This window comes from Alosa sapidissima, chromosome 17, assembly GCF_018492685.1.
Source record: "Alosa sapidissima isolate fAloSap1 chromosome 17, fAloSap1.pri, whole genome shotgun sequence".
Classification (NCBI taxonomy): Eukaryota; Metazoa; Chordata; class Actinopteri; order Clupeiformes; family Clupeidae; genus Alosa; species Alosa sapidissima.
Window position 1 is genome coordinate 11,253,652 of NC_055973.1, and position 23,857 is coordinate 11,277,508.

At 40.7% G+C, this 23,857-nt stretch overlaps 1 long non-coding RNA gene and 1 pseudogene across 1 annotated transcript; one reads left to right on the plus strand and one right to left on the minus strand.

Annotated features, from left to right (window-relative positions):
• Window positions 1–7,388: 7,388 nt before the first annotated feature.
• LOC121688920 lies at window positions 7,389–22,999 on the minus strand (annotated as a pseudogene).
• LOC121688662 lies at window positions 15,964–17,904 on the plus strand. Its single transcript, XR_006024649.1, has 4 exons — window positions 15,964–16,225; window positions 16,947–17,014; window positions 17,204–17,378; window positions 17,752–17,904. It is a non-coding gene; the product is annotated as an uncharacterized LOC121688662 (long non-coding RNA).
• Window positions 23,000–23,857: the final 858 nt, after the last annotated feature.

The window sequence follows — 23,857 nt, forward strand, 5'->3', positions numbered from 1 at the left end:
TTTTTGTCTTTCGAACTAAAACCATTTGGCCATAATAGCCAATCGAAATTTGAGGCGAAGCCGCCAAACAGGAAGTGAGCTCATATCTCAGCAACCCATTCATCTATCATAACCAAACTTAGTCCATGGTCTCAGGACCCAATCAGGGGGACGCTCAAGAAATCTGGTGACCTTTGACCTCTAGGGGGCTTTGTAATTAAGAAACATGCCTTTTTGCCTGTAGCAGCAGTTGTGCTTAGAATTAAAACGCACTAGTGGTGTCTGCTAATACTGTTGGAGGTTCTTAGGCCGACTCAAGCCAACTTGTGATGTCATCATAATTGATTCGGCCGCCATATTGGATTTAATCAAAAACACGTACAAGTTTTCACAGGCCACAAATTTCAGCAGATCCTCACCAAAATTGGCAGAGACCATCTTCAGACCTTGCCTTATCAGTGCATTACTTTCTGGAACAATTGACAGAAGCATTCGGCTGTAACAGCCAATCGAAATTTGCGGCAAAGCCGCCAAACAGGAAGTGAGGTCATATCTCAGCAACCCTTGCATGTATCAAAGCCAAACTGGGTACATGGACTCAGGACCCAAACAGGGGGGCACTCAATAAATCTGATGACCTTTGACCTCTAGGGGGCGCTGTAATTAAGAAACATGCCTTTTGGCCTGTAGCTGCTGTTGTGTTTGGAATTAAAATGTACTAGTGGTGTCTGGTAATACTGTTGGAGGTCCTTAGGTCGACCCAAGCCAACTTGTGATGTCATCGTAATTGATTCGGCCGCCATATTGGATTTAATCAAAAACACGTACAAGTTTTCACATGTCACAAATTTCAGTGGATCCTCACCAAAATTTGCATAGACCATCTTCAGACAATGCCTTATCATTGCTTTGCTTTCTGGAACAATTGACAGAAGCATTCGGCTGTAATCGCCAATCGAAATTTGCGGCGAAGCCGCCAAACAGGAAGTGAGCTCATATCTCAGCAACCCTGCCATGTCTCATAACCAAACTTACTACATAGATTCATGCCCCCATTAGGAGGACGCTCAAAAAATGTGTTGACCTTTGACCTGTAGTGGGTGCTGTGATTAGCAATATTGCATTTTGATCTGTAGTTGCTGATGTTCTGATGTTATCTTCTGTGTTCCATCCAGTTCATTCTAATGCGTGCGTGGAAGGGCGGGGCAGGACGGGGTGGGACGGGCAGGGGTGATTAGGTGGGGGGGCTGGCTGGCGGAGGCAGTGGCAATACTCAGCTCTGTTTCAGCCCTACAAAATCAGTTATGTTTGATGTTGAACTTGTTGAAAGTGTTGATCGTGAGTGTCTGCTGAGTTCTATCTTGTCGCCGTGGTTACTCCGGCCTATTCTGCTTGGCCCCTTCATTGCTGCTTGCAGCTATATTTTTAATTATGTTTCCCATTGTAATCGTGCAATTTGTAATGCTTTGCACGGACGTGCGCTGGTGTGCGTTCATGAATGATAGAAGGATGGTGCGTGCACCTGCCAATATGACTGTTGACATGCACTCTTAAAATAGCATATGAACAACTCGCCATTGACTTCTGACCAGGTTTAGGTGGTGTACGATAGCGATTTTTAGACAACGCGCTAGGCCCCTCCCTAGGTTGTTAATTGCCACACCCCTGGGCGCAATCTTTAAAAAATAAACGTGCAAAATACCGAATTCAACTTTGCGCGAGTGAAAAACGAACTTTACGCCATGCGCTGCTGTCCAAAATACAGCCCCATGTCTAAGGTGTCTGCCATGGGATTGAGGCATAATCGAACAGACCACTGGGAGGTGGGGGAGGGGGCACCAGAGGGAGACTGGAGAGAGGGCCGCACAGGAGATTCACCTTTTTCTTGACTAATTTGCTCTAGGCCTATATTACTTTTGTATTGCTTTTGCATATTAACATGCTTTAGGCCTGTTTTATTTGTTATTTATACTAGTAGCCTATTGTGATTTTTCATGACCCAGATTTTTTGGTGCCCCCCCAGGCACTTGGTGCCCTATGCGCAGTGCGTGATGTGCGTGTGCGGAGCGCCGGCACTGATCCAACCTATCCAACTTGTTTTAGTGCTCAGTTCAAAACCCAACATCTATGCCGGTGTTCAGGAGCATTAATAGATAGATAGATAGATACTTTATTGATCCCCAGGGGAAATTCAAGAAATGCCTAATGCCTACAGCATGGGCATCTTGCACATTTGGCAAAACACAATCAATTCTGAATGATGTATACAGGTTTTGAGCAACATATACTGCCATCCAGGCAATGTCTTTTCCAGGGACGACTTTGAGTATTTCAGGAAAACAATGCCAAAATGAATTCTGCACATATTTAAATAGTATTTCTCCATAGAGGAAGAGTCTGTCCAGGTGCTAAGGTGGCCTGTCTGCAGCCCGGATTTGTCAAATTAGGTGCATAATGGAATGAAAAGCATGACTAAGAATACCCCATACTGTTGAGCAACTGAAATTATATCGGGAGTAATGGGACAACATTTCATTATCAAAACGGTAGCAAATTGTCTCCTCAGTTCCTAAACATTTACAGAATTGTGTTAAATGAAGAGGTGAAGCAGCACAGTGGTAAACATGCTCCCGTCCCAACTTTTTTTGAAACATGTTGCTGGCATCAAATTCAAAATGATTCTTTCCATGAAATAGTTCAAATTTTCATTTTCAACATTTTATACGTTGTCTATGTCCTTTTTACTGATAAATATGGGTTTACGAGACTTGTATATTATGACATTGTTTTTATTTACATTTTACACAACGTCCCAACTTTTTCTGTTTTGGGGTTGTACAACAAGGCTATGGGTCAATTTATACTGAACTTAGACTTTAAGTCTTGAGCCTGCCTTTGTTCTCTGTCCGATCATCATCTTTTCTGTCTGTTGTTCTTGCCTGTTTACCAGTAAGTTTTGCTAAGGTTTTTGATTTGTTTTGTGATATTTGTTTGACCTTGGATTCCTGTGTTTTGCTGACATACGACTCAGTTTATACTTTTTGTGAATTAAAACGTTGTGAACGTTTTTGGCGTCCTGCATTTGGGTCCTCCATTACGAAACCTGACACTGTCTGTCTCTCCTTCGCACACACACACACACACACACACAAAATTATTACTTTTAACGGACACACAACAGATAGCACATATTCCCATTCATTACAGCGGTTAACATAACTTTAGCTTTCTTACTGGGTATTTCCAAGGCTTCAGCAATGACGTTCCACCGCTTCTCTTTTTCAATTCGGTCATGATAAAGATAGTCTTAGTCAAGTTTATTTATATAGCACAATTTAAAACAATCTGTGGTTGACTCAAAAATAAAAAAACAGAAATAAATAGATAATATAAGACAAAATGAATCAAGACATACAAAAAAGCACAACAGGAAAAAAAAACTAAAATAATATGTACATATATATAGCCTATAATTACATTCCACAATTCATTTAAAAGCCATTAATAGCATATGTTCTTTTAACTTGGCTTTAAAAGCACCAATAGTTGGTGTAGATCTAATGTGAAAAGGGAGGTTGTTCCACAACTTGGGCCCAGCTACTGAAAAAGCACGGTCACCTTTATTTTTTAGACGACTCTGAGGTACTGAGAGCAGTAGTTTATCTGATGACCTCTGATCTGAGTTCTGGGAGGGCAGTGAAAGTGTAAAAGCTCACTTAGTTATTGGGGAGCTTGTCCATTTAAAGCTTTAAAGACAAAAAGAAGAATTTTGGTGAGCAGCCTTGCAGCTGCATTTTGCACCATCTGAAGTCGGGATAGAGTGGACTGAGTGACACCAAAATAAAGGGAGTTACAGTAGTCCAGGCGGTATGAAATAAAGGCATGAATCAATATCTCAAAGTCTTTGAAAGAAAACATAGTTTTGGCTTTACTTAAGATTCTAAGGTGGTAAAAAGATGACTTGACAACAGCATTAATCTGTTTCTCAAATTTAAAATCAGGGTCAAGTAGAAAGCCAAGATTTCTTGCATAAGGTTTTACATATCTGGCAAAAGACCATAGTTCACTAATTGCATTATTTGCAGCTTCATGTGAACCAAAAAATAGAATTTCTGTTTTGGATTCATTCAGTTTTTAAAAATTGGTCGACATCCATTGTTTAATCTCTTTTAGGCAATCAAGCAATGGGTTTAGAGCACCAGAGGAACCACATTTAAATGGGAGATACAGTTGTGTATCATCCGCATAGCAATGATAGGATATACCGTGCTTTTTCATAATTTGACTGAGTGGCAACATGTACAGTGAGAATAAAATACAACTAAGCACTGATCCCTGTGGAACACCATAAGATAAGGGGGCAGATGAAGATGAAGTATTGAAAGAAACTGAAAAGGTTCTTCCCTCTAAGAAGGAGGCAAACCATTTCAGTGCAGTACCTGAAATTCCAACCCAGTGCTCAAGGCGCTCTAAAAGAATGCAGTGATCTACAGTGTCAAAGGTGGCACTAAGATCTAGTAGCATAAATAATGCACAGTTCTTTGCATCCACAGATAGTATCAAGTCGTTAGTGACTTTAATTAAATTCCGTGCTGTGTTTAGGTCAGAATCCAGACTGGAAGATGTCTAACATCTCATTCTCTGATAGAAAGGATTGGAGTTGTTGAAAGACAACCTTTTCTAGGATTTTAGAAAGAAAGGGCAATTTTGAGATGGGTCTATAATTGTTAAAGTCAGTGTCATCAAGCTCTGGCTTTTTAAGCAGGGGCTGCACTATTGCATATTTAAAATGAGTTGGTACTTGGCCAGAGATAAGTGATGAATTGATAATAGAGAGGATGGAGGGACCCACACTCTCAAATGCCTCTTTCACCACCCTTGGTGGAATACAGTTGAGTGGATAAGAGGAGGGTTTTACATTAAATACAACTTGTTTCAGGTGTGACAAGGAAATGGGTACAAAGCTAAGTAAGGAGGCTGTGAGCACTGGAGGAGTTTCTAGATATACATGTGCATCAAACGTAGATACTTGGTCACGTATATTAGAAATTTTGTTAACAAAGAAATCAAGAAAATTACCACAGTTCAAAGAAGGAGCAGTATTTGCAGTTTCCTTGGGACTGATTAAGGATTTTAAAGTGCTGAAAAGAACCTTAGGCTGGTGACTATGATTAGCTATAAGCAGTGCTGGTTCAGACCTCCATGGGGCCCTGAGCAAAATCCTGCTAAGGGGCCCTCCTACCTGAACTCTGAGCGCGAAAATGTAACCATTTTTTACAGTATCGTCTGACACCTCAGTGCTCCCAATACAATCATCCCACCCCATTTTGGATGTCTATGGAAGTTACCAAATATAGTGTTTTTTCCTATAAAGGACTAGGAGAAAGAAACATAATTGTGTGTGAATCACCTTCACACAGCAATAAATGCCCAGTTTCAGTGTCTGGGCTGTTTGCTTTTGATGCTTGCTGTACATATCCCCTTGCAAAAAATAACTGCAGTTTTTTCAAGTACAGTTCAGTTATACCACAGTAGGCTACAGTGCAGTATAGTATTTTCATATCCAAAATACTGCATTTCTGTAGTAAAGTACAGTACTATGTAATACAATGCAGTTTTTTTTGTCTAAAATACTGCATTCCCTGCACAAGAACTGCAAATATTTTCTCCAAAGCTGCGGTTTTCATACTCAGAAATCTGCAGTTTGACACTTGAAGTAATGCAGTTTTTTTGTAAGGGTCTGGTTGTGCTACAGTAGTAGCCTACTGGCTGACTGTTCTTCACCTGTGTGTCTGTAGTAGGCTACTTGCCAAAGACATAGGCTATGAACTGGCTCCCCTGATTCTCTTATTATTTCAATATTTCTTTCAAACGTAGACTATTTTAAACAATAATTTTAATACTTTATATAGGCCTGATTTACGATGTGCGTCTATTGTCCATGCAGCACAGCGAATCAAAGTTAATACATTAGGCTAGGCCTACTTTCCAATTTGCATATGTTCAGTTGTAGGCTACAGGGGTGTAGTGGGCGTTGGACGCGGGGGAGTGCCGTCCCCCCACTTCTTGGAGCATTGTTTTGAGCATTTTAATATGAATTTATTAATATAACAAGTGTTGTTACCAGTGATAACAACGCATCACGCAAACGTCTCCAATTAGGCGAGGTTTTTAAAGACATTAAAAACTACACAGCTCGTCATTCCGCGTTACCCGAAAGTAGCTAGAAAGTGGCCAGAAAACCATAGATTATACAACTGCCTGTATCCGAGTCTAGCAAGCATCTTCATGGCCCACTGTTGCAATTCCTTCGTTTGTGTTTTTCAGAAAGCAGGGAGGCTAATCCAGTGGTCAAAATGACACGATAAGCATGTGTGAGTAATAGCCTACGAGTGATTTTTATCGAGGGAGCTCCAATATAAGTGATAAGGCTATTTAAGTAATGACCCAACGGTGAACCTGAACAACTTTAGGAAAAACTTACGATTGGTGTAGCTACTTTCATCCAAACAAAAACTTTTCAAATGACTGGCACTTGCCTGCCCAATGTTCTTTCTGTTTTGTTTTATTGGCTGTGCACCTCTAGATTTTAATCATTCGCAATGACATTCATGACGCCCCCTCAAATTGAGCTACACTGCCCTGACTCAGTTATCTATGAGCCTTAATACAAAGAAGACTGACTTGGTGGTTTCCTATGTCCATTTCGTTTTCATAACTTTATATATATTCTGGCCTTTCCAAGTGAATGTCAGTTCTCAACATATGAACAGATTTTTTACAAAATAAAAAACTTCAGTAATATAAACAATAATAATAGTATTTTTGAAATATAATTAATGTTTAAGTTATGTGCAACATCTAAATGAAAAAGAGACTTGAAAAATAACATTACCGTTTTTACACACATGTACAATTTCACAGTTGACCCCTCTTTCAAAAGATCACATGCAGTCATAAAAAACCCTAGGATTTTTTTTTCCCCAAAAACAAATAAAAATAAGAAATGGGAAAACTAGCATAGATGCCAGGCTTCTTAAATGCTCGGACCAGCTCTTTTGTCCCAAACAAGCATTCACAAAGGACCTGGCAGGAACACTCAAAAGCCTAGCTAAGGGGAAGCCAGTTGTGTAATATACAGAGTGCCTCAAGACCTACAATGGTTATTCATAGACCAACCAAAGCCTTTAAAACAGATGAATTGTTGCCACCACAAAAAAAAAAATTACACTATACTGAGTTCAGGTTTACGTGCCATCAATAATGTGCCCAGTTGTTATATAATGTTTCAAAACCAAAACCACTGTGTACCCTGAACATATGTGGTCTGTATTTTCAAACTCATTCTTTCACACCATTAAGTAACTTGCGTAAACATTTGCATACATGTAACAAAGTACGAGGAGAATTCATTCATGGCTAACCGCATCAGAGCAATTGGGAGACACTGCTACACTACCATCAGGTAGGTTATTCCCCTTAATGCTATTCTGATCCTCCTGAGATGCCTGGTTTTGGTGACAGCTATCTGTGACCAAAGCATTGTTGCTTGGTGTGTGCATGTGGACCTCATAGGTCTCACTGTCCACCGTGAACATTGGGATGGTGCTTGCCAGGCACACCTAGTCAATTGCAGTGTGCTGGTTGTTAAGCGTCACACTCCAGATAGCAGAACATGACTGCGACTGACATACCTGGTTATTGCTGTCCGGCAAGAACGAGTGATTGACGTAGATTTGCTTGTCTTTGTTCTCGTCCTCTCGACCCATTTTTCTGCTTGCTCTTGGCTTGGCAGTTGCCCATGGCCTGGCCCTCCTCCTCATTCTGATTACGGATTTTGGCAGGGGTTCCACTGCACATGTCAAAGAAGGTGAGGAACACCGGAATGAACATGATGCAAGAGACCGAAGAAGATCACCAGGAACATGATCTTGAAAAAAGTCCTGAAAATGTAGTTCTTGGAGGCCGAGAGCACCACAACCCCTAGTATAGTGGACAATGCGCCTTGTAGTATAGGATAAACAAGATGGTAGAGTGCTTCGACAGCTTTTTCATTTGTACTTGGCTTTTTGCTAGACACAAACGCATATGAGATGTGTGCTGAGAAATCCACAGAGAAGCCAATGCACACCACAAGGATGATCATGGAGATGGCATCTAAATTCACATCCCAGAGGGCCATGAACCCTGTGACCCCTAAGATGACAGAGGCTATGGAAAATGTCACCCAGAGAGAGCACAATGGGTTCGGAATCAAGAGGAGAGAAATCACCAGCATCACTGCTGTGGTGATTGCAACATTCTGGATAGTGTTAGTGACAATAACAGCATATTGGTCGTGGTAAATAAATGCAGGGTGATAAACCAGTAAAGGAACTGGACACCTCTGGGCAGTATCTCGCAATTTGTTCAGCATATTCATTTCATCAAGGACCGTGGATATGTTTACAGTCTGGATGAAGAAACGTGAGGCATGTATGGAATTGTTAGTGAAACTAACATTGTGCTTGAAATCTGAGTAGAATCTCAAAAACAAGCTAAGGTTATTCTTGAAAATGGGTTCAGCGCTCAAATTCAGGTTGGTGTGTTGTCCATAGTATTTGTATGATTTCAGCCATGAGCTGAATATGTCCTTTTCAATAAAAGAAAGGTTTTTAAAGTCTTCAACACATGACTCAAGAGCCTATTTTTCTCATCCCAGTAAGGAAATTCCCCACGTATGATGACCATAATATTTGGACCATATTCGGAAAAGTATGCCTTTTCGTCGTTGTAATATTGTACTACATAGGGGTCATCAGCTGCTAGGTTGCGCAGGTCTATTCCCTCCTGGATCTGAAAGCACCCATACAGGCTGACAGACAGATATATGGAATAGAGTAGAATAACCAGAGTCTTAATCCCAGATTTGGTCAGGAAGGGTGCATAATACTTTTTGAAAAAGTGGTTCATGGGCTGTACCTCCTCTTTGCCCGTGTGGGGGTCATAAGCCCCTCCCACACAGCATAGGTTGTACCAGAGCCATAGAAAAAGAGAGTTGCGACACTCTTTGAAGTCGCCGCCAAGCGCCAATGGTTCACGTACGCTTCAACAGTTCCAAACAGCTTTTTGCGTGTGCGTTATTGAACGGGAAACATTACAACAAACCAAAAAGGAGTGTTATTACGTGTTAGCATGCTTGCATTATAGTGTCAACTAGATGTACCGCATAGCGGTACAAAATATGACCACCGCTCAGTCCTGTACATCCGTTCCGCGAAAATAAATCACACTTGAATTTGTCTCCATATTTTACTCCATCCCCCACTCTTGAAACTTTTGTGTATGCTTGTTTGGCATGCCTGAGTGTGTGTGTGCGGCTGCACAGAAAGTAGCCTACTGGTGCTGAAAAGGTGAATAGATTGTAGAATAGCCAAAGAAGATGTAGCATTGTTACAAAACCTTCAAAATCTCTAAACAATCACAGGTAGGGCAGTTCATCACAGTTCATCCATTGCAACTGGATTGATGAAAGGTCACTTACACCTGTAGGCTACATTGTATTTGGGAAGAGCAAAAAGTTTCATAATGCATAATGTTATTTATTTATTTATTTATAAACAAAAACATCTCTGTCAGTTCCATGCCGTTTTCAACAGCTATCAAAAACAAAGGTAATTTTTGGATGGATGGATTTTTTGTGAATGTTTCTTCTTCTACATAAGATTTTAGTCATCTTTAGTTCATGTAATACTTTATTGTCAATGCACAAATTAAGTAACAGTAGTCTGAAACTTCATTGTTAATGCACAAATTAAGTAACAGTAGTCTGAAACTAAATGCTGTTTTACATCTAACCAGTGGTGCAAATAACTGACATGTCCAAATGGGCCTTGATGAAATGCGTCGCTAGACTGTTCATACACATTTTAACGGGCCAAAATTGAAGAGCTGTTGTCCGTTATTGTTCGTGCAAATATAGGCTGATTCATGCTCCCTTGCATTGTGTAACTGAGGTCCATGGCTAGTCTGGCTTTCACTAGACCAAGCTCAATCTTTTAAGAAATCCAAAAATAAATAGCGGGCAGATCAGGCTGGGTTCACCCAGACTAGTCCATAGGCACCCGATATTGTTTAATTTTCCGATTGAGATATCCACACTCTGGCTATTCTAAATGCAAAAATGCATCAGGGAGTTATGACAAAACTGTAACTAACAAACTAGATCCTAATAGAAAGCTGTTAGCTTCCCTAAGCTACAGGTAGGCTTATAAGGTAGGCCTATTTACAACATAAATTGTCAATAGGCTATGCTGGCGACACAAATAAAATCTCCTTTGGAAACCAATGGCTTACGCCTTACAGTATCAAGCGGACTTAAACTGCCATATCGTGGCGAAAAGTTGTAATAAAATTCACGCAACTCTATGAGTCAAGGAAAGCGCGAATGAAGTAGCCACTTCTAAATGGGACCCACTACACAGTAGCTTAAGGTGTGTTGCTAAAGCCGCCATAATGAAATGAAGGTGTCGGATACTTCACACACACGTGCTTTTTAATTTCACAGACTACAACTACCAAGCTGGAATCAAAGCACATCGATTCCCCTCTCACACCCTGCATGCACTTAAAACAAAAGTGTCTCACACATGTATAGGCAAAACTGTATCAGACCGGTGTAACGTTGGTAAATCTTCCATTGCACAGAATGATTTTTGTAGCACGTGTAACAAATGACAGTCTAAAGATACAATTACAGTGCTGCTATCAATTTGCTTGGTATAACCGCATTTATAGTTTTCTACAAATGCAATCAATCAAATTGGCCTCCATCACTCAACCAATGCTAACGGTAACATTAGGCCTACTTTATTGATATTATAAGATTAACGTACCTGCAGTAAAAACCAAGCATGTCCGATAAACATCCTCAGATTTATTTCGGCTTCAAGAAGAAATGGAAATTACATTTCATGTGAACATCATCCTATCCTTATTAGACGTTCTCTGCAGTAAACTACACTCCTTGTATGAAGCGTCCATTGTTTTTCCAACCCACTTTTAACTTCCAACAAAATTACGTCTCACTGCAACGACGTGCCATCTAGTGGACAAACGACTACTTATCGCCAATACTGGAAATGCAGCCATGATGATGATGATGAATATTTATTTTGGCTTTCTTTTAATCCTACTGAATTTGTAATTATGTACCGGCCATTCTAATACCGATAGTATGTGGGCGCCTGTGTGTGTGCATGTGTATATGTGTGCACCGCCATCTACAGGCCAATGAATGTACAGTCACTAAATGTACACATAACCTAATTTTTTTTAGTTCCCCCCATGGATGAAATTCTACGAAACTTGGCATACCCCCAGAGAATGCCAGGTCAATCATACACATAAAATTTGGTGCAGTTCTAAACATCTTAACTGAAGATAGGGGCGATTAAAGCAGAATAATATTGCATTTTCATTTTTTACCGGAGGGGTGCAAATCACAAATGAGTGATTATGGGCCAGATTGATGTGGGCCCTTGAGACCAACATACCATAAAAGATTCTTCATCCTCAGTGCCACGGTTCAGGAAGTTATTTAGGAAAAACTGCTTTTTTTGCAGTTCGGGGGGCCCAGCACGGGGGGGAGTGGCCCCCGGGGACGAAACAAAATTTTTCCGTAAAAGTCTAGTGGGGCTTCATACCCACCAAATTTCATGTGCCCTGGTGGTTCGGTGTCCCGGGTATCGTTGACCAAAAATTCAGAAAGTAGATGACGGGGAAAAAAAAACAAAAAACTTGACAATCCCTATATGACCGCTTCGCTAGCGGCGGTCATAATTATATACTGCGAGTAGTTTGCAACATCGATCTAAAATATGTTCTTTGGTAGTTCTAACATTGAACGTTTGTTTCCTTGCTGGACATTCCTACATTTGCCTGTATCACGCTATACTTTACTTACATTGTCAAAACGTAGGCTATGCATTTTGTATCCTTTTTGTGTGTGGACATTAGATCCAGTGTCCTTTTCAGCATTCAGTAGCCTAATAGCCTAAAAGTTTGATCAATGCATTAAATCTGTTCAGTTCTTTTAGAGAAATAGCATAAAGGTGGCCACCACACAGCCTTGGTAACATTTTAAGACTAAGCCATAAACATGTCAAAAACACATAGGCTAAATAAGAATCAATAACAACTTAAATTTGAAAATGTTGATTAATACTGCAAGATAAGACACCCACTGTTTCAATAACACACTTGTAACTCAATAAGCAATCAACTATTTCAATAAAATACTTATAACTTATATTTCAGCCGGCTGGTGAGACTATGAAAAGGATGACTGATACATGTTTTCAATAGAATTTTTATTAAGTTTTCAATGTGTATTTAAAACAAGAACAGGAACAAATGCAAAAAAGACTGGGAGGAAGGTATGGTGACACTGCAACATAAAAAGGAGGTCTGACACTCATTTAGGTTTCCAAAAAATAAAAAGATTTCAGTTTCAAGTGTTGAACAACACTTGTGTGTGAACTACACAAAAGACACAATGTGGAAGGGATGGGTAGCCCTCCGACTCTGTACACCTATAAGAGGGACATGGTAAGGAGGATGCAACATTTGGCTGGAGTCGGGAGTGTTATGGGAGGTGTGGAAGATGCTGGATCAACACAACTCCGTTTGTGTAAGGGCCCCATCGTGTGGACCTCAAACCTAAAAAATGATCTTATCTGACCATTCCAGTCATATATCGCACACCCTTCTTGTCTTTATCCAAAAAAAGACATTTGTCCTACTTACAAAGAATGAAAGGCAATGCCCTCTTGTCACGTCAGTCTCTTCCATGCAAACTTCGCTATGTATTTGACAAATTACTTGGCAGATAAAGCAATCAAAATTATTACACCAAGAACACCAACACGAAATGTAAAATTACTGAAAACTAAATGAACTGAAACCGATCATCAGTTGGAGCAAAAACTCCTAATGTGGGGTACTATACAGACGCTATACTGTCCCACGACCACGCTCGTGCCACACTCGCCTACTGCTTGTGCCACTGTCCCGTTTGGAACAGTGATAGTGGCACAGGACTGGGCTGGCAAAGGACACAAGAGCCAGGCACCAGTAACAACAACAATAACTTATAATAGTCTAGGTTTTGCTCCTACTGCTTCCCCTGAAATTCATAACTGAAATCCCCTCGTTCACGAGTCGTGGACGCTAGCCTACTCATGTCATGTTTAGCCCACGGTTCAGTTCATAACGCCATAAAACTCGCCATCTAGCAAGCTAATCTATATCAGGTTTAAAGACAATAATCACATTCATTTCATCAATTTTTCACCTGAAGAGCGTTAATCACAAACCCATTGATAACTAGCACATCTGAATATAGAGTTACCATGCTGTATGAAATGTATTTTATCAAGATAAAGTTTGTGTTCCCCCTCATAGCATGTCTAACGTTAACACTGTATGTGAATGAGCTGACTGCTAGCTAACGTAAGCTAGTAAGCTAACGCAATCAGGTTTGAAAAATGTAGCATTATAAACATAATAAAAACCTGTTGACAACCAACCTATCATCTAAAGTTGCCCTACTACAATAGGCTAACCAAATGAAACCTGAAATTCATTATTGACGTAGGAACATTATCTTTAAGCTAGGCTCTCTCCACATCAAGGTTTGCAGGCTAACTTTTGGCTTTAAAATTTCAGTCAACATTTAAGCAATAAATATCAGTTAAACAAGCAGCACAAAAACCTCAAAGAACAATACCAGTATCTACTAGTGCAGTTGGTATAGGAAATGCATATGCCAATTGAAAAAACGTCGTACCTTCGTCTACTTACCACTGACAACATCAGGCAGAAAGCAATGGAAGTGAATGGGGCTAAAGCAAAGTTGTTTAGCTAATTGTAAAGCTAATTGTCAAAGTTAGGAACTTTTGAGCTCTGCATAACGCCGAAGTAGCCCTGAAAAAGCGCCGCCATTGTTTCCTATGGAAGTCTATGGGAGTGTCGCCACTCTGTTTTTCTACCGCTCTGGGTTGTACCATTTCGACTGTCCCACTAGGCCCTCCTCCGGCACCTCCTTACAGGTCAGCCAGTGCTTGTTGCTGTTCTCCATTCGTCTCGTCCATTCAACACCAGGAAGGCCCCGAAAAATGTGATGCTATAGATGTAGCAGAAGAGGATGGTGGCGCTGGTGTACAGGCAGAAAGACTGGACGGAGCATAATGGGGTCATCAGGCCGATGTAGAAGGCCAGGACATCGGTCAGAGTGGTGATGGTGATGGAGATGGCTGCCTCTTTGTAGGTGTTTGCTAAACGGTTTTCCATTTTGTCATGGACGTCGGTCTGCTGCCAGCAAGACAAGAGGATGAACATGTCATCGACTCCAATCCCTTAGAGAAACAAAATTGTTAAAAAAAAATAATAAGTTTCAGTGGTACTGTATCACTGCATCCTCTACCCAGTGTTTCTCAACCTTTTTTCAGTCGCGGCACCCTTTACGTGAAAGATAAATCTCGAGGCACCCCAAACTTTAAAAAAATTTTTTTATGTAGATCATCATTAGAATACACACACTGTCTCTGAAGACCAACAAATGCATAACGCATGTAGAATACTACAACTCATGCACACACACACACACACACACACAGGAGTGTGACTCTCAGTGAGAGATTTAGGCCTGGGACGATGCACAGACACACAGCTCCTGGTCCACAGCTCTTATACAGTATAGAACATCTATTCCGTGTACATGCAGGCCAGTTATTCCTTTCATAATCGCGGGGCAACGTAACGATGCGTTCTGAAGCCATGTTTTTTTTTTCTTCCCTCCCACGCCGTTGTGCACCAAGGGAGGGGTGGCGCTTTTCTCCCTTGAGATACTTTCTCCTCCGATAATAAATTTGTACTCGTAACGAAAGGCAATTCAAATGTAGCCTACTTGAGTGAGAAATACAGTTTTGAAAAAGGAATATGGAAAGTTGCTGTTCCTCGAAAAAAATACTTTTTTACTCATATGCGTTAGGCTACTTGTAACGCATTATACCCACCCCTGGAAGATGAATCCGAACATGAGGTAGGCCTAATTGTCATTTTAGTCTTTCTAGTCTTGCTGGAGGTCTCTACCTCCTTCACTGAATGACCACACGATGAAGAGGATTATGTTGAGGGCTCAGATTCAAATGGATCAGACTCTGGAGCATTTCTTTTCAAAAACCTTGTCCATGTTGCTGCTAATTAACCATTAATGTCGAGCGCTGTAAATATTTGTAGACGTCATACAGGCTACGTTCCAAACACTGATTGCTAGCCTAGAAATCTAGACGCACCCTAGAGGCGGCAAATTAATTTGCTCAGCCTGTACGTCTAGTATCAAACCATAGGGATTTCTATGGGCTGACGCAGTGGACGTCATCCAATCACAGCGCTCTATTTTGTTAGAGAGTCTTAAGGCGGGCTTAACAGGATGACGACAGTCCTGCGACGGTGAACAACAAGGAAGGTGGCTATGGCAAACGAAGAGCGGTTGTTTGAATCGGCGTTGGCGTCAACTTTGGAGGAGTTGGACTTGTGCTTTTCTTTGAAAGTTGAGCAACACAATGCACTTAAGTCATTCCTTTCGAAGAAGGATGTATTTACCCGTTTTGCCGTCCGGATACGGATATGGTCGTAGCGCTGGCCTATTGCATGCCTAGGCAGTTTGAAAGACAATTCTCTGCCCGCCCCTTGGCCAGGCTAACTGATTGCAGCTTCGGTGTTAGAAAAAATAATCACTATTTTCTCTGATGTGGCCTCCATTTACTTAAGATAAAGCTAGAATAAACATTCCAAAATTATGCATTAATTTATTTCAATTTAATTGTATTAGCTTAGTGTCAGCTCTGTGGCTCATCTGAGGATGCCAGACGTCACCCGGTGGAGAAACACAGCTCTACACAGTGTTCTATTAAAGATGGATAAGTCTGATAAAGGTTCACTGTAAAAAGTTTCTGTAAATTTACACCCAGATTCCAACATTATTCACCTGTTTCCTTCAATAAACAGGACTTTCCAGTCATTAGTAAGACAAATGTGTAAAATCAGGCTCCAACACTGTTATTTACCACGCCCGTAATGTTTATTCTGGAACACACGTACTTCCTGTTATCTATTAACGTTACCTTCGATCTGGTGATGGGAAGCTGTCTGCTGAGAGAAGACGATACGTTGGAATCATACCCAAACCCATCAACACAATAAGGTGAGTTTATCTGTCATCTTTGACCAGAAATACAACGTTTGAAAGCACACTGGTCATGTTTATACAAGTTGTATAATACATCTCTGAATATTACCCTGCTGAAACGAAGTTAGTAGCAGTGCTATTCAGCTAGCCCGGCATGCAACAGGAAGATGTTTACATGTCATATGTGGGCATCAGTCCACTGCGTCTATTTATGTGAGCCATACCTAAATTCATGACAATATGCCCAATATAGACCTTCCATGCTGTGTTCCAGATTGCCAAATAAAAGAGACATGCAGGTCTTGAATTTCCCCTGGGGATCAATAAAGTATCTATCTATCTATCTATCTATCTATCTATCTAGGTCTTTAGACACACATATATAGAAACCATAAACAATGTGGTTTTGATAAGACAGACAATTTCAAAAGCAAGCACCCTCACTTTGCCCACACATACACACATTCCTCACACAAACATCTTATCACACCCGCCTCATCACTTTTAATCATTCAACGGCAGACACACATACACACACACACACACACACACACACACACACACACCTTTCATACTCACCTTGCAGACAACTCACATTCACTCACTCCTTACACACATACACACACACACACACACACAACACACTCACAGAGATTACATTCACTTTCTCACACACACACACACACACACACACATCATGAAGAGTTGTTCAGTGCCTTTCTTTTCTTTTGCTAAGGGATGTGCGACTGTAGCTGATGTTGAGTCTTCCAAGCCTACCTGTGACGCCTCGCCTGATATTACTAGGTATGTTTGTTTTCATTCACTAGAGTAATAATGATCAACATATACATATTTAAATCAACTTTTGAACACTAAATGTTTTTTTTTTTTTCTGTATTGAATTTTGTTTGGACAAAATCCTAAAAGGAATCTAATCATAGTTGACATGTGGATCTATATCTTAAATTGAATATGATAAATTCTTTTTTTCAGGTGAACGACAAGGTAATCATCAAAAGTGGATGGTCAGCATTGAATCCTTAATCGTTTGTGAAGGGTCCAACCTCGCCACATTTCTAACAGGGATTGCGACATGTTTCTCCACCTTCTATATTCTGAATCTGCAATATCAGGAGGAGGCAGCGTGCACCCTTGAATTCTTCCAGAGGTAAGTTCATGTCACACTTTCGAACCAGGGTTTGTTTTATGTGTGGTATGTATTGGGGGGGTTGTGTAGTAGTCTACTATGTAGTTATAAGCACTACTATGCAGGATTACACCCTCTGAAGAGAGCAATCATGCATAGTACTGCTGTAATAACCACATAACACTATACTTCTACTTCATACAACTGATTAAATCAAATATAAATGCAGTTACAGTAAGTAATAAATGTCAGTTAATTTCATTGTGAGAAAGTGTGTTAACGTTACAAATTCACATCCGATTCATTCACTTTGGCACAATTTTCCTCTACATGAATCCTAGTGTACCCTATCAGTCTTTGTAACTCTCTCTCTCTCTCTTTCTCTCTCTCACAGAAAAAGGCCCAGAAGAAGCCTAAGAACAATCACTAATAAGTAAAGTGAATGTTACTTGATTTCTCATGAATGTTACTTGATTCCCTCCCTGATTATCATTTATACTCATCTCTTACTTTAAATTCTTCTGGACATAATCTGTCCAGTTTATTCATTCTCACATGTACACAAGGCCAATGCGATGCAATGATATTGATAATTGATAAATATCTGTGATGATTATTCTGTATCTTATTTGATTTTGAAATAGTACTACTTTAGATAACATGTCTACATTTTACATACATATGTGATACACAAGCCTAATGCGATGTTTTTATTTTCCATGATAATTCTTTTGTACCTTATTTCCGATTTTTGAAATACAACTAGATCACGTGTCTACATTTTACATTCATACGTGATACACGAGCCTAATGCGATGTTTTTGTTTTTCATGATAATTCTTCTGTACCTTATTCCTTGTTTTTTGAAATACGATTTTATAGCGTGTCTACATTTTAAACGGGCCTAATGCAATGTATTTGTTTTCCATTGTAATTCCTCTGTATCCTATTACCTGTTCTTTGAAATCCGATTTTCAAAATACTACTATGTATCTACATTTTACATTCATACATGATACACGAGCCTAATGCGATGTTTTTATTTTCCATGATAATTCTTCTGTGTCTTATTCCCTGATCCTGAAATACGATTATAGTCAGTCTACATGTTCCTGAATTACTATTTACTATTATCTTGCTTCATGTCCCTTCATCTTTCAAAGATTACAAAGATTACTTTACTGTTAGACTGTCAAGTAAGTGCTGTGAAATAAAATATCTGTTAAACTACAAATAAGTAACTGATGTGAAAAAATGGATTTTTATCTTTAAAATGTTGATTTGAGAGTGGATGAACTCAATATATGGCACTTGTTTCCTGTAATTGTAAAAAATTAAAGACCTGTTGTGTAACTAACGTGAAGATCACATTTTTTTCTTGTTACCCAACATGAAAATGATGTTATATACTTAACAGGAATTTAATGTTATGGTAGTCTGCGTTAAACAACGGGAAGCTCCTGGAAATCCTGCCAGTTGTTTCCTGTTAATTTACAGGCAATTAATGTTGTTATTTTACATTAACTTAATGTTAAACCAGGGCACCGTTAAATAACAGGAACTTCCTGGAAACTCTGCTGCCAGTTGATTCCTGTTTTTTTACGGGAAATTTTCTTACAGTGTTGAGCTCACAGCCTTACCTAATATCAGAAAGGGTGAGTTGGCCACTGTCATGACGAAAGGCACTCTAATGTGAAGGGGAACTCAAATTCAAGCTGAAGGAAGCTAAGGAGGATTACAGAAAGAAGGTGGAACAGAAGCTGCAGGAAAACAACTTGAAGGAGACATGGGACTGCATGAAGGTTATCACTGGCCTGAAGAAGAACAGCAGCTCTGTGGAGGGGGACCTGGACAGGGCGAACCAGTTGAACCACTTCTACAACAGGTTTGACTGCCCTGCTCCAGCTCCAATGGCGGTGGTCTGTCCACCATCCCCCAGCCCCCACCCTCACACCCCCTCAATACCAGCGCAACACTCACCTCCATCATCACAGGCTATCGTACCCCCACCATCACTGGATTTTGCACCCCTCCCCCACATGGCGATCATGAACAATGAGGTGACAACGACCTCAGTCAACAGCCATCAGACACACAGATCCCAGATGCACCCCTCCCCCTCCCCTCCCCTTACACCCCTCACCATTACAAAAGATCAGAAGTGACAGTCCAACTTAAGAAATTGCGCAGAAATAAAGCAGCTGGGCCTGACAGACTGTGCCCAAGGCTACTCAAGGCCTGTGCTGCTGAACTGGGGGAGCCACTGAAGCACATCTTCAATTTGAGCCTACGCCCTGGACAAGTTCCAACACTGTGGAAGACATCATGTCTCACCCCTGTCCCTAAGAAGCCACACCCTAGTGAGCTTAATGACTACAGACCTGTCGCTCTTACATCACATGTGATGAAGACAATGGAGCGATTGGTCTTAGGCATGCTCAGACCCCAGGTACGCCATGCACTAGACCCGTTACAGTTTGCTTACCAGGAGAAAGTGGGTGTGGACGATGCCATCACTTATCTTCTACACAGGACACATTCCCACCTGGACAAGGGGGAAAGTGCTGTGAGAATCATGTTCTTTGATTTCTCAAGTGCTTTTAACACCATCCAGCCCCTCAGATTGGGAGACAAGCTCTTGCAGATGGGTGTGGACGCTCACCTGGTAACCTGGATTACAGATTACCTGACCGAGCGACCACAGTTCGTCAGAAACAGAAACAAAAAGCCTGGTGGAGGACTTTGTGCAATGGTGCAAACTCAATCATCTTCAACTTAACACTTCAAAGACCAAGGAGATGGTGGTGGATTTCTGCAGGTCTAAGCCCACTCTGCTACCAGTCCACATTGATGGGGTCAATGTGGAGGTGGTTAGCACCTACAAGTATCTGGGTCTCTGGACAATAAACTGGACTGGTCAGCCAACACTGATGCACTCTACAAGAAAGGGCAGAGCAGGCTGTACTTCCTGAGGAGGCTGCGGTCCTTCAATGTGTGCAGTAAGCTCCTCAGGATGTTCTACCAGTCTGTTGTTGCCAGCGTCCTCTTCTATGCAGTAGTATGCTGGGGAGGAAGCACAAGGAAGAAGGATGTGGGGCGAATTGACAGGCTGGTAAGGAAAGCTGGCTCTGTGGTTGGAGCTGAACTGGAGTGCATCACTTCACTATCTGACAAAAGGACCCTGAACAAACTGATCAACATCTTGGACAATGAGTGTCACCCACTCCACAGCACTATTGTTAAGCAGAAGAGCCTGATCAGCTGGAGACTTCGCTCACTGTCTTGCACAACTGACAGACTAAAAAAGTCATTTGTCCCCAGGGCCATTGAACTGTTCAATGCCTCACTTAAGGGAAGAGAGATAGACTTCTCTCCATAGTCTGTCTGCCTCTTCACCCCCTCCATGTTTGGTACTGTCTGTCCACTAGCCACTTGTACCACTGTCTTTATGCCTCACTGTTTGCGTGCTATATTAGCACATTAGCACATATGCATAACCCCCCCCTCCATGCCACAGCCGAACTGTGGCCACACTTATACATTTTCTTAAATAGTTAAATATATTATAGATATATAGACTTTACTTTACTTTATTTCTGCATTGTTGCACTGTTGACTTATTCATTTGCACTATCACCATGGCCACTATCACCATTGCACTACCACCATGACACTCATTCACACAGAGCACCTAGAGCTACCCAACCTGATGCTACCCAACTTCTGGTTCAGGCAATAGTCATCTCACGACTCGACTACTGCAATGCCCTCCTGACAGGTCTCCCAGCCTGCGCAGTGAAACCACTTCAGATGATCCAGAACGCGGCGGCACGCCTGGTCTACAACCAACCCAAAAGGGCACATGTTACCCCGCTGCTCATCCAGCTACACTGGCTACCTATGGCGGCCCGTATCAAATTCAAGTCTCTAACGCTTGCCTACAAAGTAGTCTCCGGTTCTGCTCCCACCTACTTGAATGCCCTCATACAGACTTACACTACCTCCAGACCGCTGCGCTCCTCTGACGAACGACGTCTAGCTCTACCACCGGTACGCTCAAGCCAATCCAAACTTTTCTCATCTGTTGTTCCTCGTTGGTGGAACACACTGCCAGTTCCTACAAGGGCAGGGACATCCTTTTCCACTTTCAAAAAACTCCTGAAGACCCAGCTCTTTAGAGAACATCTACTCTCATAGCAACACTTACAACAAGTCTTACTGATCCTAGCACTCACCAGCCGTTAAACTGACAAGTAACTGTTAAAATACAGCACTCACCGACGCACTTATTCTTACTGTACTCTAATGTGTTTTTTTTAAACTGTCCTAAAATTGTGAGAATTGTTCTAAAACTTACTGTTTACCATGTTGTTAGTCGCTTTGGTTAAAAAAGTGTCAGCCAAATGTAATGTAATGTAATGTAATGTAGAGCACCTTACCATACCTTACTATGCACAGAGAATCACAGGCTCAGTCCCTGCCTCAGTCATTGCAAGCGCCTCTGATTTATTAATCACCACTATGTGGATACTGTTTTTAGAATTGATTTAGATTAAGTGTTAGTATAATTTGTATTTTTGTAATTTGTATTTTAGTATATTTTTATATATTGTATTAAGTGTTAGTATAATTTGTATTTTAGTATATTTAGCATATTCTTTATCTTCTACTGTCCTTACTGCTTAGTTGTGTTTTCATATTATATACTTTAATTACTCTGTCTGCTGTTAAAGAATGTGTTTGTGTTGTATGTATGCTGCTGCTGAGACCTTGAATTTCCCCTGGGGATCAATAAAGTATCTATCTATCTGAAGCATCATCCCAAAGGATGAGAGCACTGCCAGACCAGCAGAGATCACACCAAACGTGGCAACCCACACTTTATTCCTCACACAGTCAAATCTGTCAAGCAAAAAAAAAAACACCTTGTGCTGATAGCTGATCCCAAAGGTAACTTAACCTTACACGTGATCTTAACCTCACCCCCATATTCTGTGAGGGTATAAAAATATTAAATGTACAAATGAAAGATATATAAAATGTGACAGTATTCATGCATATGTAGGCTATAATCATGCATGTCAGTGAAATACAAAATGGTTCATACCTTAAGCAAGACAGGATTGAAAAAAGTATGGTAATTACATATGTGATGGAAAACAAAGGAATGACATCCTTTGTATTTGCTTCAAATTCTACCTGTCTTGACAGAGAGGTTGAATGGGTAACCTATGAACAATACACATTGCATCAGTATAAATATTTTTTACACATACATAAAATCTGCAAGCCCCACATAATAGTTGTAAACGTAATCACAAATTCTACAATAAGCCAGAGGACACAGAGGATGCATTATAGGTGCAATATAATTTTAGTAGTCTAAAGAAAAATGTCTCAAGATCAAGGCTTGAGATTGTATCAATAGCAAGACACCAACACATACTGTATGCAAAGGAAAGGAATATGGAGCAAAGTTAACTTTTTCGTATCTTTAAGAATGACATTCAAAGAAGTCTTAATGAATGTTTGTTTTAAAGCAGTCATAGGGTTGTAAGTCACTGTAGTGAATTTACAGAACTGACTGATGAGCAGTGCCTCCCCATCAGCAGTGCCTCCCCATCAGTAAAAAGTAGTTTCATCTCGAGCACGCATGTTATTATGAACACATTTAAATAGATGTCGCTGGCATTCAAAAAACGGATATGCAGTTACAGTATATGTCACAACTTTCGCGAAGTACTGGGAAAGTCTTGGTAAGCAAGCCACAAACAGATCAGGGGATTCACTTCCCATCACTTCTGGTAAGTGAATCCCCTGATCTGTCTGTGGCTTGCTAGTATAAGGGATTCACTTCCCTTTTAGGCCAGCAACTTAACGTTACTAGGCCTACTCAGATTATTCGTTGACATCAAGAAACGAACACAAGTTTACACGACTGCTGTTCTCACTGCTCATTGCACTGCTCATATGAGACACTAGCGCTATAACTGTCTGTCATTAGCTTGACTCAAGGGAAGATGGGAAGGAGGCCTTGATTCACTTGCGGGGCCCTACGCAACATGCATAGTGTGCATATAGGGCGATCCAGCCCTGGTGGTGCCACTGATTCGCTGGTTTGGTTCCTTTTTGGTTCAACATCACTGCATGTTCTAAAAGTTTTTCAATTATGGAACTGATAAAGGCCCAGTACAATTTAAACTATCAAAGTGTCATTCCTGTATTCCTCAAATTATTTAAAATATAAATATATTAAACACACACAAAAGCAAGCTACATGTATATAAGATATTTGGGAAATAGGGAAAGGTAAGTGGGTGGCCTAATTCACTTTATTTTACTAATTTACTCTACCACTTATGCGGTGAATAAAAGAGCATGAGCTATGCATCATAAAGCAAGAAAAACAAAACAACACACACACATGCTTTTGATGCTTGCTGTATCCCCTTACACAAAATAACTGCAGTTTTTTCGAAGTAGCAGTTCAGTTATACTAG